Source organism: Lactuca virosa, chromosome 1 (assembly GCF_052849685.1).
Source record: "Lactuca virosa cultivar CGN04683 chromosome 1, Lactuca_virosa_CGN04683_v6, whole genome shotgun sequence".
Taxonomy (NCBI): Eukaryota; Viridiplantae; Streptophyta; class Magnoliopsida; order Asterales; family Asteraceae; genus Lactuca; species Lactuca virosa.
In genome coordinates, this window is record NC_136426.1 from 263,772,345 (window position 1) to 263,785,019 (window position 12,675).

General features: G+C 46.7%; 36 non-coding genes across 36 annotated transcripts; all 36 read left to right on the top strand.

The window, feature by feature from the left end:
• Nucleotides 1-229: 229 nt before the first annotated feature.
• LOC145151989 (5S ribosomal RNA) lies at nucleotides 230-348 on the top strand. Its single transcript, XR_013732528.1, has one exon. It is a non-coding gene; the product is annotated as a 5S ribosomal RNA (ribosomal RNA).
• A 231-nt stretch (nucleotides 349-579) lies between these two features.
• LOC145155399 (5S ribosomal RNA) lies at nucleotides 580-698 on the top strand. Its single transcript, XR_013735842.1, has one exon. It is a non-coding gene; the product is annotated as a 5S ribosomal RNA (ribosomal RNA).
• A 230-nt stretch (nucleotides 699-928) lies between these two features.
• LOC145138465 (5S ribosomal RNA) lies at nucleotides 929-1,047 on the top strand. Its single transcript, XR_013721541.1, has one exon. It is a non-coding gene; the product is annotated as a 5S ribosomal RNA (ribosomal RNA).
• A 231-nt stretch (nucleotides 1,048-1,278) lies between these two features.
• Nucleotides 1,279-1,397, top strand: LOC145144570 (5S ribosomal RNA). Its single transcript, XR_013725582.1, has one exon. It is a non-coding gene; the product is annotated as a 5S ribosomal RNA (ribosomal RNA).
• A 230-nt stretch (nucleotides 1,398-1,627) lies between these two features.
• On the top strand, nucleotides 1,628-1,746 carry LOC145147166 (5S ribosomal RNA). The gene has a single exon (XR_013728078.1). It is a non-coding gene; the product is annotated as a 5S ribosomal RNA (ribosomal RNA).
• A 230-nt stretch (nucleotides 1,747-1,976) lies between these two features.
• On the top strand, nucleotides 1,977-2,095 carry LOC145136170 (5S ribosomal RNA). The gene has a single exon (XR_013720272.1). It is a non-coding gene; the product is annotated as a 5S ribosomal RNA (ribosomal RNA).
• Nucleotides 2,096-2,326: 231 nt separating this feature from the next.
• LOC145154227 (5S ribosomal RNA) lies at nucleotides 2,327-2,445 on the top strand. The gene has a single exon (XR_013734710.1). It is a non-coding gene; the product is annotated as a 5S ribosomal RNA (ribosomal RNA).
• Nucleotides 2,446-2,676: 231 nt separating this feature from the next.
• LOC145136526 (5S ribosomal RNA) lies at nucleotides 2,677-2,795 on the top strand. The gene has a single exon (XR_013720519.1). It is a non-coding gene; the product is annotated as a 5S ribosomal RNA (ribosomal RNA).
• Nucleotides 2,796-3,024: 229 nt separating this feature from the next.
• Nucleotides 3,025-3,142, top strand: LOC145145866 (5S ribosomal RNA). Its single transcript, XR_013726819.1, has one exon. It is a non-coding gene; the product is annotated as a 5S ribosomal RNA (ribosomal RNA).
• A 229-nt stretch (nucleotides 3,143-3,371) lies between these two features.
• On the top strand, nucleotides 3,372-3,490 carry LOC145134171 (5S ribosomal RNA). The gene has a single exon (XR_013718967.1). It is a non-coding gene; the product is annotated as a 5S ribosomal RNA (ribosomal RNA).
• Nucleotides 3,491-3,719: 229 nt separating this feature from the next.
• Nucleotides 3,720-3,838, top strand: LOC145149954 (5S ribosomal RNA). The gene has a single exon (XR_013730789.1). It is a non-coding gene; the product is annotated as a 5S ribosomal RNA (ribosomal RNA).
• A 229-nt stretch (nucleotides 3,839-4,067) lies between these two features.
• On the top strand, nucleotides 4,068-4,185 carry LOC145149215 (5S ribosomal RNA). Its single transcript, XR_013730068.1, has one exon. It is a non-coding gene; the product is annotated as a 5S ribosomal RNA (ribosomal RNA).
• A 229-nt stretch (nucleotides 4,186-4,414) lies between these two features.
• LOC145155415 (5S ribosomal RNA) lies at nucleotides 4,415-4,533 on the top strand. The gene has a single exon (XR_013735857.1). It is a non-coding gene; the product is annotated as a 5S ribosomal RNA (ribosomal RNA).
• A 229-nt stretch (nucleotides 4,534-4,762) lies between these two features.
• Nucleotides 4,763-4,881, top strand: LOC145145980 (5S ribosomal RNA). Its single transcript, XR_013726929.1, has one exon. It is a non-coding gene; the product is annotated as a 5S ribosomal RNA (ribosomal RNA).
• A 177-nt stretch (nucleotides 4,882-5,058) lies between these two features.
• LOC145147289 (5S ribosomal RNA) lies at nucleotides 5,059-5,177 on the top strand. The gene has a single exon (XR_013728197.1). It is a non-coding gene; the product is annotated as a 5S ribosomal RNA (ribosomal RNA).
• Nucleotides 5,178-5,408: 231 nt separating this feature from the next.
• On the top strand, nucleotides 5,409-5,527 carry LOC145155400 (5S ribosomal RNA). The gene has a single exon (XR_013735843.1). It is a non-coding gene; the product is annotated as a 5S ribosomal RNA (ribosomal RNA).
• A 230-nt stretch (nucleotides 5,528-5,757) lies between these two features.
• On the top strand, nucleotides 5,758-5,876 carry LOC145143719 (5S ribosomal RNA). The gene has a single exon (XR_013724749.1). It is a non-coding gene; the product is annotated as a 5S ribosomal RNA (ribosomal RNA).
• A 231-nt stretch (nucleotides 5,877-6,107) lies between these two features.
• LOC145151990 (5S ribosomal RNA) lies at nucleotides 6,108-6,226 on the top strand. Its single transcript, XR_013732529.1, has one exon. It is a non-coding gene; the product is annotated as a 5S ribosomal RNA (ribosomal RNA).
• A 231-nt stretch (nucleotides 6,227-6,457) lies between these two features.
• LOC145144480 (5S ribosomal RNA) lies at nucleotides 6,458-6,576 on the top strand. The gene has a single exon (XR_013725489.1). It is a non-coding gene; the product is annotated as a 5S ribosomal RNA (ribosomal RNA).
• Nucleotides 6,577-6,806: 230 nt separating this feature from the next.
• Nucleotides 6,807-6,925, top strand: LOC145136178 (5S ribosomal RNA). The gene has a single exon (XR_013720273.1). It is a non-coding gene; the product is annotated as a 5S ribosomal RNA (ribosomal RNA).
• A 230-nt stretch (nucleotides 6,926-7,155) lies between these two features.
• LOC145154228 (5S ribosomal RNA) lies at nucleotides 7,156-7,274 on the top strand. The gene has a single exon (XR_013734711.1). It is a non-coding gene; the product is annotated as a 5S ribosomal RNA (ribosomal RNA).
• A 231-nt stretch (nucleotides 7,275-7,505) lies between these two features.
• LOC145136530 (5S ribosomal RNA) lies at nucleotides 7,506-7,624 on the top strand. The gene has a single exon (XR_013720521.1). It is a non-coding gene; the product is annotated as a 5S ribosomal RNA (ribosomal RNA).
• A 230-nt stretch (nucleotides 7,625-7,854) lies between these two features.
• Nucleotides 7,855-7,972, top strand: LOC145145867 (5S ribosomal RNA). Its single transcript, XR_013726820.1, has one exon. It is a non-coding gene; the product is annotated as a 5S ribosomal RNA (ribosomal RNA).
• A 229-nt stretch (nucleotides 7,973-8,201) lies between these two features.
• LOC145134186 (5S ribosomal RNA) lies at nucleotides 8,202-8,320 on the top strand. Its single transcript, XR_013718980.1, has one exon. It is a non-coding gene; the product is annotated as a 5S ribosomal RNA (ribosomal RNA).
• A 229-nt stretch (nucleotides 8,321-8,549) lies between these two features.
• Nucleotides 8,550-8,668, top strand: LOC145149955 (5S ribosomal RNA). The gene has a single exon (XR_013730790.1). It is a non-coding gene; the product is annotated as a 5S ribosomal RNA (ribosomal RNA).
• A 229-nt stretch (nucleotides 8,669-8,897) lies between these two features.
• Nucleotides 8,898-9,015, top strand: LOC145149216 (5S ribosomal RNA). The gene has a single exon (XR_013730069.1). It is a non-coding gene; the product is annotated as a 5S ribosomal RNA (ribosomal RNA).
• Nucleotides 9,016-9,244: 229 nt separating this feature from the next.
• LOC145155416 (5S ribosomal RNA) lies at nucleotides 9,245-9,363 on the top strand. Its single transcript, XR_013735858.1, has one exon. It is a non-coding gene; the product is annotated as a 5S ribosomal RNA (ribosomal RNA).
• A 229-nt stretch (nucleotides 9,364-9,592) lies between these two features.
• Nucleotides 9,593-9,711, top strand: LOC145145981 (5S ribosomal RNA). The gene has a single exon (XR_013726930.1). It is a non-coding gene; the product is annotated as a 5S ribosomal RNA (ribosomal RNA).
• A 177-nt stretch (nucleotides 9,712-9,888) lies between these two features.
• On the top strand, nucleotides 9,889-10,007 carry LOC145147290 (5S ribosomal RNA). The gene has a single exon (XR_013728198.1). It is a non-coding gene; the product is annotated as a 5S ribosomal RNA (ribosomal RNA).
• A 231-nt stretch (nucleotides 10,008-10,238) lies between these two features.
• Nucleotides 10,239-10,357, top strand: LOC145151991 (5S ribosomal RNA). The gene has a single exon (XR_013732530.1). It is a non-coding gene; the product is annotated as a 5S ribosomal RNA (ribosomal RNA).
• A 230-nt stretch (nucleotides 10,358-10,587) lies between these two features.
• LOC145144429 (5S ribosomal RNA) lies at nucleotides 10,588-10,706 on the top strand. Its single transcript, XR_013725437.1, has one exon. It is a non-coding gene; the product is annotated as a 5S ribosomal RNA (ribosomal RNA).
• Nucleotides 10,707-10,938: 232 nt separating this feature from the next.
• Nucleotides 10,939-11,057, top strand: LOC145148003 (5S ribosomal RNA). The gene has a single exon (XR_013728900.1). It is a non-coding gene; the product is annotated as a 5S ribosomal RNA (ribosomal RNA).
• Nucleotides 11,058-11,286: 229 nt separating this feature from the next.
• On the top strand, nucleotides 11,287-11,405 carry LOC145134190 (5S ribosomal RNA). The gene has a single exon (XR_013718981.1). It is a non-coding gene; the product is annotated as a 5S ribosomal RNA (ribosomal RNA).
• A 229-nt stretch (nucleotides 11,406-11,634) lies between these two features.
• On the top strand, nucleotides 11,635-11,753 carry LOC145149956 (5S ribosomal RNA). Its single transcript, XR_013730791.1, has one exon. It is a non-coding gene; the product is annotated as a 5S ribosomal RNA (ribosomal RNA).
• Nucleotides 11,754-11,982: 229 nt separating this feature from the next.
• LOC145145869 (5S ribosomal RNA) lies at nucleotides 11,983-12,100 on the top strand. Its single transcript, XR_013726822.1, has one exon. It is a non-coding gene; the product is annotated as a 5S ribosomal RNA (ribosomal RNA).
• A 229-nt stretch (nucleotides 12,101-12,329) lies between these two features.
• Nucleotides 12,330-12,448, top strand: LOC145155417 (5S ribosomal RNA). Its single transcript, XR_013735859.1, has one exon. It is a non-coding gene; the product is annotated as a 5S ribosomal RNA (ribosomal RNA).
• Nucleotides 12,449-12,675: the final 227 nt, after the last annotated feature.

Genomic DNA, 12,675 nt, shown 5'->3' on the forward strand with positions numbered 1-12,675 from the left:
TTTTTTCGTTGCCCGTTTGCGTTTTTTTAGATTTTACGTGCGGTTTTTTTTTTGTTTTTTTTTCTTTGTTGCTATTTCTATGCTCGGGTGGCCTCCGCTTCATGGTTCATGGTTTTCGTATTTTTGGAACGGAGCCGATCGGTCTCGTGGGTCCCACGCCTCGCGTACGAAAACAAAGGAGGTTCTGCGTCTTTTAAGACATAAAAGCAATAATCATGAATAGTATTTCGGGTGCGATCATACCAGCACTAATGCACCGGATCCCATCAGAACTCCGCAGTTAAGCGTGCTTGGGCGAGAGTAGTACTAGGATGGGTGACCCCCTGGGAAGTCCTCGTGTTGCACCCCCCTTTTTCGTTGCCCGTTTGCGTTTTTTTTAGATTTTACGTGCTGTTTTTTTTTTGTTTTTTTTTCTTTCTTGCTGTTTCTATGCTCGGGTGGCCTCCGCTTCATGGTTGATGGTTTTCGTATTTTTGGAACGGAGCCAATCGGTCACGTGGGTCCCACGCCTCGCGTACGAAAACAAAGGAGGTTCTGCGTCTTTTAAGACATAAAAGCAATAAGCATGGATAGTATTTTGGGTGCGATCATACCAGCACTAATGCACCGGATCCCATCAGAACTCCGCAGTTAAGCGTGCTTGGGCGAGAGTAGTACTAGGATGGGTGACCCCCTGGGAAGTCTTCGTGTTGCACCCCCCTTTTTCGTTGCCTGTTTGCGTTTTTTTTAGATTTTACGTGCGGTTTTTTTTTGTTTTTTTTTCTTTCTTGCTATTTCTATGCTCGGGTGGCCTCCGCTTCATAATTCATGGTTTTCGTATTTTTGGAACGGATCCGATCGGTCACGTGGGTCCCACGCCTCGCTTACGAAAACAAAGGAGGTTCTGCGTCTTTTAAGACATAAAAGCAATAAGCATGGATAGTATTTCGGGTGCGATCATACCAGCACTAATGCACCGGATCCTATCAGAACTCCGCAGTTAAGCGTGCTTGGGCGAGAGTAGTACTAGGATGGGTGACCCCCTGGGAAGTCCTCGTGTTGCACCCCCCTTTTTCGTTGCCTGTTTGCGTTTTTTTTAGATTTTACGTGCGGTTTTTTTTTGTTTTTTTTTTCTTTCTTGCTATTTCTATGCTCGAGTGGCCTCCGCTTCATGGTTCATGGTTTTCGTATTTTTGGAACGGAGCCGATCGGTCACGTGGGTCCCACGCCTCGCTTACGAAAACAAAGGAGGTTCTGCGTCTTTTAAAACATAAAAGCAATAAGCATGGATAGTATTTCGGGTGCGATCATACAAGCACTAATGCACCGGATCCCATCAGAACTCCGCAGTTAAGCGTGCTTGGGCGAGAGTAGTACTAGGATGGGTGACCCCCTGGGAAGTCCTCGTGTTGCACCCCCACTTTTTCGTTGCCCGTTTGCGTTTTTTTAGATTTTACGTGCGTTTTTTTTTTGTTTTTTTTTCTTTCTTGCTATTTCTATGCTCGGGTGGCCTCCGCTTCATGGTTCATGGTTTTCGTATTTTTGGAACGGAGCCGATCGGTCTCGTGGGTCCCACGCCACGCGTACGAAAACAAAGGAGGTTCTGCGTCTTTTAAGACATAAAAGCAATAAGCATGGATAATATTTCGGGTGCGATCATACCGGCACTAATGCACCAGATCCCATCAGAAGTCCGCAGTTAAGCGTGCTTGGGCGAGAGTAGTACTAGGATGGGTGACCCCCTGGGAAGTCCTCGTGTTGCACCCCTTTTTTCGTTGCCCGTTTGCGTTTTTTTAGATTTTACGTGCGGTTTTTTTTTTGTTTTTTTTTTCTTTCTTGCTATTTCTATGCTCGGGTGGCCTCCGCTTCATGGTTCATGGTTTTCGTATTTTTGGAACGGAGCCGATCGGTCTCGTGGGTCCCACGCCTCGCGTACGAAAACAAAGGAGGTTCTGCGTCTTTTAAGACATAAAAGCAATAAACATGGATAGTATTTCGGGTGCGATCATACCAGCACTAATGCACCGGATCCCATCAGAACTCCGCAGTTAAGCATGCTTGGGCGAGAGTAGTACTAGGATGGGTGACCCCCTGGGAAGTCCTCGTGTTGCACCCCCCTTTTTCGTTGCCTGTTTGCGTTTTTTTTAGATTTTACGTGCAGTTTTTTTTTGTTTTTTTTTTCTTTCTTGCTATTTCTATGCTCGGGTGGCCTCCGCTTCATGGTTCATGGTTTTCGTATTTTTGGAACGGAGCCGATCGGTCACGTGGGTCCCACGCCTCGCTTACGAAAACAAAGGAGGTTCTGCGTCTTTTAAGACATAAAAGCAATAAGCATGGATAGTATTTCGGGTGCGATCATACCAGCACTAATGCACCGGATCCCATCAGAACTCCGCAGTTAAGCGTGCTTGGGCGAGAGTAGTACTAGGATGGGTGACCCCCTGGGAAGTCCTTGTGTTGCACCCCCCTTTTTCATTGCCCGTTTGCGTTTTTTTAGATTTTACGTGCGGTTTTTTTTTTGTTTTTTTTTTCTTTCTTGCTATTTCTATGCTCGGGTGGCCTCCGCTTCATGGTTCATGGTTTTCGTATTTTTGGAACGGAGCCGATCGGTCTCGTGGGTCCCACGCCTCGCGTACGAAAACAAAGGAGGTTCTGCGTCTTTTAAGACATAAAAGCAATAAGCATGGATAATATTTCGGGTGCGATCATACCGGCACTAATGCACCGGATCCCATCAGAATTCCGCAGTTAAGCGTGCTTGGGCGAGAGTAGTACTAGGATGGGTGACCCCCTGGGAAGTCCTCGTGTTGCACCCCTTTTTTCGTTGCCCGTTTGCGTTTTTTTAGATTTTACGTGCGGTTTTTTTTTTGTTTTTTTTTCTTTCTTGCTATTTCTATGCTCGGGTGGCCTCCGCTTCATGGTTCATGGTTTTCGTATTTTTGGAACGGAGCCGATCGGTCTCGTGGGTCCCACGTCTCGCGTACGAAAACAAAGGAGGTTCTGCGTCTTTTAAGACATAAAAGAAATAAGCATGGATAGTATTTCGGGTGCGATCATACCAGCACTAATGCACCGGATCCCATCAGAACTCCGCAGTTAAGCGTGCTTGGGCGAGAGTAGTACTAGGATGGTGACCCCCTGGGAAGTCCTCGTGTTGCACCCCTTTTTTCGTTGCCCGTTTGCGTTTTTTTAGATTTTACGTGCGGTTTTTTTTTTGTTTTTTTTTATTTCTTGCTATTTCTATGCTCGGGTGGCCTCCGCTTCATGGTTCATGGTTTTCGTATTTTTGGAACGGAGCCGATCGGTCTCGTGGGTCCCACGCCTCGCGTACGAAAACAAAGGAGGTTCTGCGTCTTTTAAGACATAAAAGCAATAAGCATGGATAGTATTTCGGGTGCGATCATACCAGCACTAATGCACCGGATCCCATCAGAACTCCGCAGTTAAGCGTGCTTGGGCGAGAGTAGTATTGGGATGGGTGACCCCCTGGGAAGTCCTCGTGTTGCACCCCTTTTTTCGTTGCCCGTTTGCGTTTTTTTAGATTTTACGTGCGGTTTTTTTTTTGTTTTTTTTTCTTTCTTGCTATTTCTATGCTCGGGTGGCCTCCGCTTCATGGTTCATGGTTTTCGTATTTTTGGAACGGAGCCGATCGGTCTCGTGGGTCCCACGCCTCGCGTACGAAAACAAAGGAGGTTCTGCGTCTTTTAAGACATAAAAGCAATAATCATGAATAGTATTTCGGTTGTGATCATACCAGCACTAATGCACCGGATCCCATCAGAATTCCGCAGTTAAGCGTGCTTTGGCGAGAGTAGTACTAGGATGGGTGACCCCCTGGGAAGTCCTTGTGTTGCACCCCTTTTTTCGTTGCCCGTTTGCGTTTTTTTAGATTTTACGTGCGGTTTTTTTTTTGTTTTTTTTTCTTTCTTGCTATTTCTATGCTCGGGTGGCCTCCGCTTCATGGTTCATGGTTTTCGTATTTTTGGAACGGAGCCGATCGGTCTCGTGGGTCCCACTTCTCGCGTACGAAAACAAACGAGGTTCTGCGTCTTTTAAGACATAAAAGAAATAAGCATGGATAGTATTTCGGGTGCGATCATACCAGCACTAATGCACCGGATCCCATCAGAACTCCGCACTTAAGCGTGCTTGGGCGAGAGTAGTACTGGGATGGTGACCCCCTGGGAAGTCCTCGTGTTGCACCCCTTTTTTCGTTGCCCGTTTGCGTTTTTTTAGATTTTACGTGCGGTTTTTTTTTTGTTTTTTTTTCTTTCTTGCTATTTCTATGCTCGGGTGGCCTCCGCTTCATGGTTCATGGTTTTCGTATTTTTGGAACGGAGCCGATCGGTCTCGTGGGTCCCACGCCTCGCGTACGAAAACAAAGGAGGTTCTGCGTCTTTTAAGACATAAAAGCAATAAGCATGGATAGTATTTCTGGTGCGATCATACCAGCACTAATGCACCGGATCCCATCAGAACTCCGCAGTTAAGCGTGCTTGGGCGAGAGTAGTACTGGGATGGGTGACCCCCTGGGAAGTCCTCGTGTTGCACCCCTTTTTTCGTTGCCCGTTTGCGTTTTTTTAGATTTTACGTGCGGTTTTTTTTTTGTTTTTTTTTCTTTCTTGCTATTTCTATGCTCGGGTGGCCTCCGCTTCATGGTTCATGGTTTTCGTATTTTTGGAACGGAGCCGATCGGTCTCGTGGGTCCCACGCCTCGCGTACGAAAACAAAGGAGGTTCTGCGTCTTTTAACACATAAAAGCAATAATCATGAATAGTATTTCGGTTGTGATCATACCAGCACTAATGCACCGGATCCCATCAGAACTCTGCAGTTAAGCGTGCTTGGGCGAGAGTAGTACTAGGATGGGTGACCCCCTGGGAAGTCCTCGTGTTGCACCCCCCTTTTTCGTTGCCTGTTTGCGTTTTTTTTAGATTTTACGTGCGGTTTTTTTTTGTTTTTTTTTCTTTCTTGCTATTTCTATGCTCGGGTGGCCTCCGCTTCATGGTTCATGGTTTTCGTATTTTTGGAACGGAGCCGATCGGTCACGTGGGTCCCACGCCTCGCTTACGAAGGAGGTTCTGCGATCATACCAGCACTAATGCACCGGATCCCATCAGAACTCCGCAGTTAAGCGTGCTTGGGCGAGAGTAGTACTAGGATGGGTGACCCCCTGGGAAGTCCTCGTGTTGCACCCTCCTTTTTCGTTGCCCGTTTGTGTTTTTTTTAGATTTTACGTGCTGTTTTTTTTTTGTTTTTTTTTCTTTCTTGCTGTTTCTATGCTCGGGTGGCCTCCGCTTCATGGTTGATGGTTTTCGTATTTTTGGAACGGAGCCAATCGGTCACGTGGGTCCCACGCCTCGCGTACGAAAACAAAGGAGGTTCTGCGTCTTTTAAGACATAAAAGCAATAAGCATGGATAGTATTTTGGGTGCGATCATACCAGCACTAATGCACCGGATCCCATCAGAACTCCGCAGTTAAGCGTGCTTGGGCGAGAGTAGTACTAGGATGGGTGACCCCCTGGGAAGTCTTCGTGTTGCACCCCCCTTTTTCGTTGCCTGTTTGCGTTTTTTTTAGATTTTACGTGCGGTTTTTTTTTGTTTTTTTTTCTTTCTTGCTATTTCTATGCTCGGGTGGCCTCCGCTTCATAATTCATGGTTTTCGTATTTTTGGAACGGATCCGATCGGTCACGTGGGTCCCACGCCTCGCTTACGAAAACAAAGGAGGTTCTGCGTCTTTTAAGACATAAAAGCAATAAGCATGGATAGTATTTCGGGTGCGATCATACCAGCACTAATGCACCGGATCCTATCAGAACTCCGCAGTTAAGCGTGCTTGGGCGAGAGTAGTACTAAGATGGGTGACCCCCTGGGAAGTCCTCGTGTTGCACCCCCCTTTTTCGTTGCCTGTTTGCGTTTTTTTTAGATTTTACGTGCGGTTTTTTTTTGTTTTTTTTTTCTTTCTTGCTATTTCTATGCTCGAGTGGCCTCCGCTTCATGGTTCATGGTTTTCGTATTTTTGGAACGGAGCCGATCGGTCACGTGGGTCCCACGCCTCGCTTACGAAAACAAAGGAGGTTCTGCGTCTTTTAAAACATAAAAGCAATAAGCATGGATAGTATTTCGGGTGCGATCATACCAGCACTAATGCACCGGATCCCATCAGAACTCCGCAGTTAAGCGTGCTTGGGCGAGAGTAGTACTAGGATGGGTGACCCCCTGGGAAGTCCTCGTGTTGCACCCCCACTTTTTCGTTGCCCGTTTGCGTTTTTTTAGATTTTACGTGCGTTTTTTTTTTGTTTTTTTTTTCTTTCTTGCTATTTCTATGCTCGGGTGGCCTCCGCTTCATGGTTCATGGTTTTCGTATTTTTGGAACGGAGCCGATCGGTCTCGTGGGTCCCACGCCACGCGTACGAAAACAAAGGAGGTTCTGCGTCTTTTAAGACATAAAAGCAATAAGCATGGATAATATTTCGGGTGCGATCATACCGGCACTAATGCACCGGATCCCATCAGAAGTCCGCAGTTAAGCGTGCTTGGGCGAGAGTAGTACTAGGATGGGTGACCCCCTGGGAAGTCCTCGTGTTGCACCCCTTTTTTCGTTGCCCGTTTGCGTTTTTTTAGATTTTACGTGCGGTTTTTTTTTTGTTTTTTTTTTCTTTCTTGCTATTTCTATGCTCGGGTGGCCTCCGCTTCATGGTTCATGGTTTTCGTATTTTTGGAACGGAGCCGATCGGTCTCGTGGGTCCCACGCCTCGCGTACGAAAACAAAGGAGGTTCTGCGTCTTTTAAGACATAAAAGCAATAAACATGGATAGTATTTCGGGTGCGATCATACCAGCACTAATGCACCGGATCCCATCAGAACTCCGCAGTTAAGCATGCTTGGGCGAGAGTAGTACTAGGATGGGTGACCCCCTGGGAAGTCCTCGTGTTGCACCCCCCTTTTTCGTTGCCTGTTTGCGTTTTTTTTAGATTTTACGTGCAGTTTTTTTTTGTTTTTTTTTCTTTCTTGCTATTTCTATGCTCGGGTGGCCTCCGCTTCATGGTTCATGGTTTTCGTATTTTTGGAACGGAGCCGATCGGTCACGTGGGTCCCACGCCTCGCTTACGAAAACAAAGGAGGTTCTGCGTCTTTTAAGACATAAAAGCAATAAGCATGGATAGTATTTCGGGTGCGATCATACCAGCACTAATGCACCGGATCCCATCAGAACTCCGCAGTTAAGCGTGCTTGGGCGAGAGTAGTACTAGGATGGGTGACCCCCTGGGAAGTCCTTGTGTTGCACCCCCCTTTTTCATTGCCCGTTTGCGTTTTTTTAGATTTTACGTGCGGTTTTTTTTTTGTTTTTTTTTTCTTTCTTGCTATTTCTATGCTCGGTTGGCCTCCGCTTCATGGTTCATGGTTTTCGTATTTTTGGAACGGAGCCGATCGGTCTCGTGGGTCCCACGCCTCGCGTACGAAAACAAAGGAGGTTCTGCGTCTTTTAAGACATAAAAGCAATAAGCATGGATAATATTTCGGGTGCGATCATACCGGCACTAATGCACCGGATCCCATCAGAATTCCGCAGTTAAGCGTGCTTGGGCGAGAGTAGTACTAGGATGGGTGACCCCCTGGGAAGTCCTCGTGTTGCACCCCTTTTTTCGTTGCCCGTTTGCGTTTTTTTAGATTTTACGTGCGGTTTTTTTTTTTGTTTTTTTTTCTTTCTTGCTATTTCTATGCTCGGGTGGCCTCCGCTTCATGGTTCATGGTTTTCGTATTTTTGGAACGGAGCCGATCGGTCTCGTGGGTCCCACGTCTCGCGTACGAAAACAAAGGAGGTTCTGCGTCTTTTAAGACATAAAAGAAATAAGCATGGATAGTATTTCGGGTGCGATCATACCAGCACTAATGCACCGGATCCCATCAGAACTCCGCAGTTAAGCGTGCTTGGGCGAGAGTAGTACTAGGATGGTGACCCCCTGGGAAGTCCTCGTGTTGCACCCCTTTTTTCGTTGCCCGTTTGCGTTTTTTTAGATTTTACGTGCGGTTTTTTTTTTGTTTTTTTTTATTTCTTGCTATTTCTATGCTCGGGTGGCCTCCGCTTCATGGTTCATGGTTTTCGTATTTTTGGAACGGAGCCGATCGGTCTCGTGGGTCCCACGCCTCGCGTACGAAAACAAAGGAGGTTCTGCGTCTTTTAAGACATAAAAGCAATAAGCATGGATAGTATTTCGGGTGCGATCATACCAGCACTAATGCACCGGATCCCATCAGAACTCCGCAGTTAAGCGTGCTTGGGCGAGAGTAGTATTGGGATGGGTGACCCCCTGGGAAGTCCTCGTGTTGCACCCCTTTTTTCGTTGCCCGTTTGCGTTTTTTTAGATTTTACGTGCGGTTTTTTTTTTGTTTTTTTTTCTTTCTTGCTATTTCTATGCTCGGGTGGCCTCCGCTTCATGGTTCATGGTTTTCGTATTTTTGGAACGGAGCCGATCGGTCTCGTGGGTCCCACGCCTCGCGTACGAAAACAAAGGAGGTTCTGCGTCTTTTAAGACATAAAAGCAATAATCATGAATAGTATTTCGGTTGTGATCATACCAGCACTAATGCACCGGATCCCATCAGAATTCCGCAGTTAAGCGTGCTTTGGCGAGAGTAGTACTAGGATGGGTGACCCCCTGGGAAGTCCTTGTGTTGCACCCCTTTTTTCGTTGCCCGTTTGCGTTTTTTTAGATTTTACGTGCGGTTTTTTTTTTGTTTTTTTTTCTTTCTTGCTATTTCTATGCTCGGGTGGCCTCCGCTTCATGGTTCATGGTTTTCGTATTTTTGGAACGGAGCCGATCGGTCTCGTGGGTCCCACTTCTCGCGTACGAAAACAAACGAGGTTCTGCGTCTTTTAAGACATAAAAGAAATAAGCATGGATAGTATTTCGGGTGCGATCATACCAGCACTAATGCACCGGATCCCATCAGAACTCCGCACTTAAGCGTGCTTGGGCGAGAGTAGTACTGGGATGGTGACCCCCTGGGAAGTCCTCGTGTTGCACCCCTTTTTTCGTTGCCCGTTTGCGTTTTTTTAGATTTTACGTGCGGTTTTTTTTTTGTTTTTTTTTCTTTCTTGCTATTTCTATGCTCGGGTGGCCTCCGCTTCATGGTTCATGGTTTTCGTATTTTTGGAACGGAGCCGATCGGTCTCGTGGGTCCCACGCCTCGCGTACGAAAACAAAGGAGGTTCTGCGTCTTTTAAGACATAAAAGCAATAAGCATGGATAGTATTTCTGGTGCGATCATACCAGCACTAATGCACCGGATCCCATCAGAACTCCGCAGTTAAGCGTGCTTGGGCGAGAGTAGTACTGGGATGGGTGACCCCCTGGGAAGTCCTCGTGTTGCACCCCTTTTTTCGTTGCCCGTTTGCGTTTTTTTAGATTTTACGTGCGGTTTTTTTTTTGTTTTTTTTTCTTTCTTGCTATTTCTATGCTCGGGTGGCCTCCGCTTCATGGTTCATGGTTTTCGTATTTTTGGAACGGAGCCGATCGGTCTCGTGGGTCCCACGCCTCGCGTACGAAAACAAAGGAGGTTCTGCGTCTTTTAACACATAAAAGCAATAATCATGAATAGTATTTCGGTTGTGATCATACCAGCACTAATGCACCGGATCCCATCAGAACTCTGCAGTTAAGCGTGCTTGGGCGAGAGTAGTACTAGGATGGGTGACCCCCTGGGAAGTCCTCGTGTTGCACCCCCCTTTTTCGTTGCCTGTTTGCGTTTTTTTTAGATTTTACGTGCGGTTTTTTTTTGTTTTTTTTTCTTTCTTGCTATTTCTATGCTCGGGTGGCCTCCGCTTCATGGTTCATGGTTTTCGTATTTTTGGAACGGAGCCGATCGGTCACGTGGGTCCCACGCCTCGCTTACGAAGGAGGTTCTGCGATCATACCAGCACTAATGCACCGGATCCCATCAGAACTCCGCAGTTAAGCGTGCTTGGGCGAGAGTAGTACTAGGATGGGTGACCCCCTGGGAAGTCCTCGTGTTGCACCCTCCTTTTTCGTTGCCCGTTTGCGTTTTTTTTAGATTTTACGTGCTGTTTTTTTTTTGTTTTTTTTTCTTTCTTGCTGTTTCTATGCTCGGGTGGCCTCCGCTTCATGGTTGATGGTTTTCGTATTTTTGGAACGGAGCCAATCGGTCACGTGGGTCCCACGCCTCGCGTACGAAAACAAAGGAGGTTCTGCGTCTTTTAAGACATAAAAGCAATAACCATGGATAGTATTTCGGGTGCGATCATACCAGCACTAATGCACCGGATCCCATCAGAACTCCGCAGTTAAGCGTGCTTGGGCGAGAGTAGTACTAGGATGGGTGACCCCCTGGGAAGTCCTCGTGTTGCACCCCCTTTTTTCGTTGCCTGTTTGCGTTTTTTTTAAATTTTACGTGCGGTTTTTTTTTGTTTTTTTTTCTTTCTTGCTATTTCTATGCTCGGGTGGCCTCCGCTTCATGGTTCATGGTTTTCGTATTTTTGGAACGGAGCCGATCGGTCACGTGGGTCCCACGCCTCGTTTACGAAAACAAAGGAGGTTCTGCGTCTTTCAAGACATAAAAGCAATAAGCATGGATAGTATTTCGGGTGCGATCATACCAGCACTAATGCACCGGATCCCATCAGAACTCCGTAGTTAAGCGTGCTTGGGCGAGAGTAGTACTAGGATGGGTGACCCCCTGGGATGTCCTCGTGTTGCACCCCCCTTTTTCGTTGCCTGTTTGCGTTTTTTTTAGATTTTACGTGCGGTTTTTTTTTTGTTTTTTTTTTCTTTCTTGCTATTTCTATGCTCGGGTGGCCTCCGCTTCATGGTTCATGGTTTTCGTATTTTTGGAACGGAGCCGATCGGTCTCGTGGGTCCCACGCCTCGCGTACGAAAACAAAGGAGGTTCTGCGTCTTTTAAGACATAAAAGCAATAAGCATGGATAATATTTCGGGTGCGATCATACCGGCACTAATGCACCGGATCCCATCAGAATTCCGCAGTTAAGCGTGGTTGGGCGAGAGTAGTACTAGGATGGGTGACCCCCTGGGAAGTCCTCGTGTTGCACCCCTTTTTTCGTTGCCCGTTTGCGTTTTTTTAGATTTTACGTGCGGTTTTTTTTTTTTTTTTTTTTCTTTCTTGCTATTTCTATGCTCGGGTGGCCTCCGTATCATGGTTCATGGTTTTCGTATTTTTGGAACGGAGCCGATCGGTCTCGTGGGTCCCACGCCTCGCGTACGAAAACAAAGGAGGTTCTGCGTCTTTTAAGACATAAAAGCAATAAGCATGGATAGTATTTCGGGTGCGATCATACCAGCACTAATGCACCGGATCCCATCAGAACTCCGCAGTTAAGCGTGCTTGGGCGAGAGTAGTATTGGGATGGGTGACCCCCTGGGAAGTCCTCGTGTTGCACCCCTTTTTTCGTTGCCCGTTTGCGTTTTTTTAGATTTTACGTGCGGTTTTTTTTTTGTTTTTTTTTCTTTCTTGCTATTTCTATGCTCGGGTGGCCTCCGCTTCATGGTTCATGGTTTTCGTATTTTTGGAACGGAGCCGATCGGTCACGTGGGTCCCACGCCTCGCTTACGAAAACAAAGGAGGTTCTGCGTCTTTTAAGACATAAAAACAATAATCATGAATAGTATTTCGGTTGTGATCATACCAGCACTAATGCACCGGATCCCATCAGAATTCCGCAGTTAAGCGTGCTTTGGCGAGAGTAGTACTAGGATGGGTGACCCCCTGGGAAGTCCTTGTGTTGCACCCCTTTTTTCGTTGCCCGTTTGCGTTTTTTTAGATTTTACGTGCGGTTTTTTTTTTGTTTTTTTTTCTTTCTTGCTATTTCTATGCTCGGGTGGCCTCCGCTTCATGGTTCATGGTTTTCGTATTTTTGGAACGGAGCCGATCGGTCTCGTGGGTCCCACTTCTCGCGTACGAAAACAAAGGAGGTTCTGCGTCTTTTAAGACATAAAAGAAATAAGCATGGATAGTATTTCGGGTGCGATCATACCAGCACTAATGCACCGGATCCCATCAGAACTCCGCAGTTAAGCGTGCTTGGGCGAGAGTAGTACTAGGATGGTGACCCCCTGGGAAGTCCTCGTGTTGCACCCCTTTTTTCGTTGCCCGTTTGCGTTTTTTTAGATTTTACGTGCGGTTTTTTTTTTGTTTTTTTTTCTTTCTTGCTATTTCTATGCTCGGGTGGCCTCCGCTTCATGGTTCATGGTTTTCGTATTTTTGGAACGGAGCCGATCGGTCTCGTGGGTCCCACGCCTCGCGTACGAAAACAAAGGAGGTTCTGCGTCTTTTAAGACATAAAAGCAATAAGCATCGATAGTATTTCTGGTGCGATCATACCAGCACTAATGCACCGGATCCCATCAGAACTCCGCAGTTAAGCGTGCTTGGGCGAGAGTAGTACTGGGATGGGTGACCCCCTGGGAAGTCCTCGTGTTGCACCCCTTTTTTCGTTGCCCGTTTGCGTTTTTTTAGATTTTACGTGCGGTTTTTTTTTTTGTTTTTTTTTCTTTCTTGCTATTTCTATGCTCGGGTGGCCTCCGCTTCATGGTTCATGGTTTTCGTATTTTTGGAACGGAGCCGATCGGTCTCGTGGGTCCCACGCCTCGCGTACGAAAACAAAGGAGGTTCTGCGTCTTTTAACACATAAAAGCAATAATCATGAATAGTAT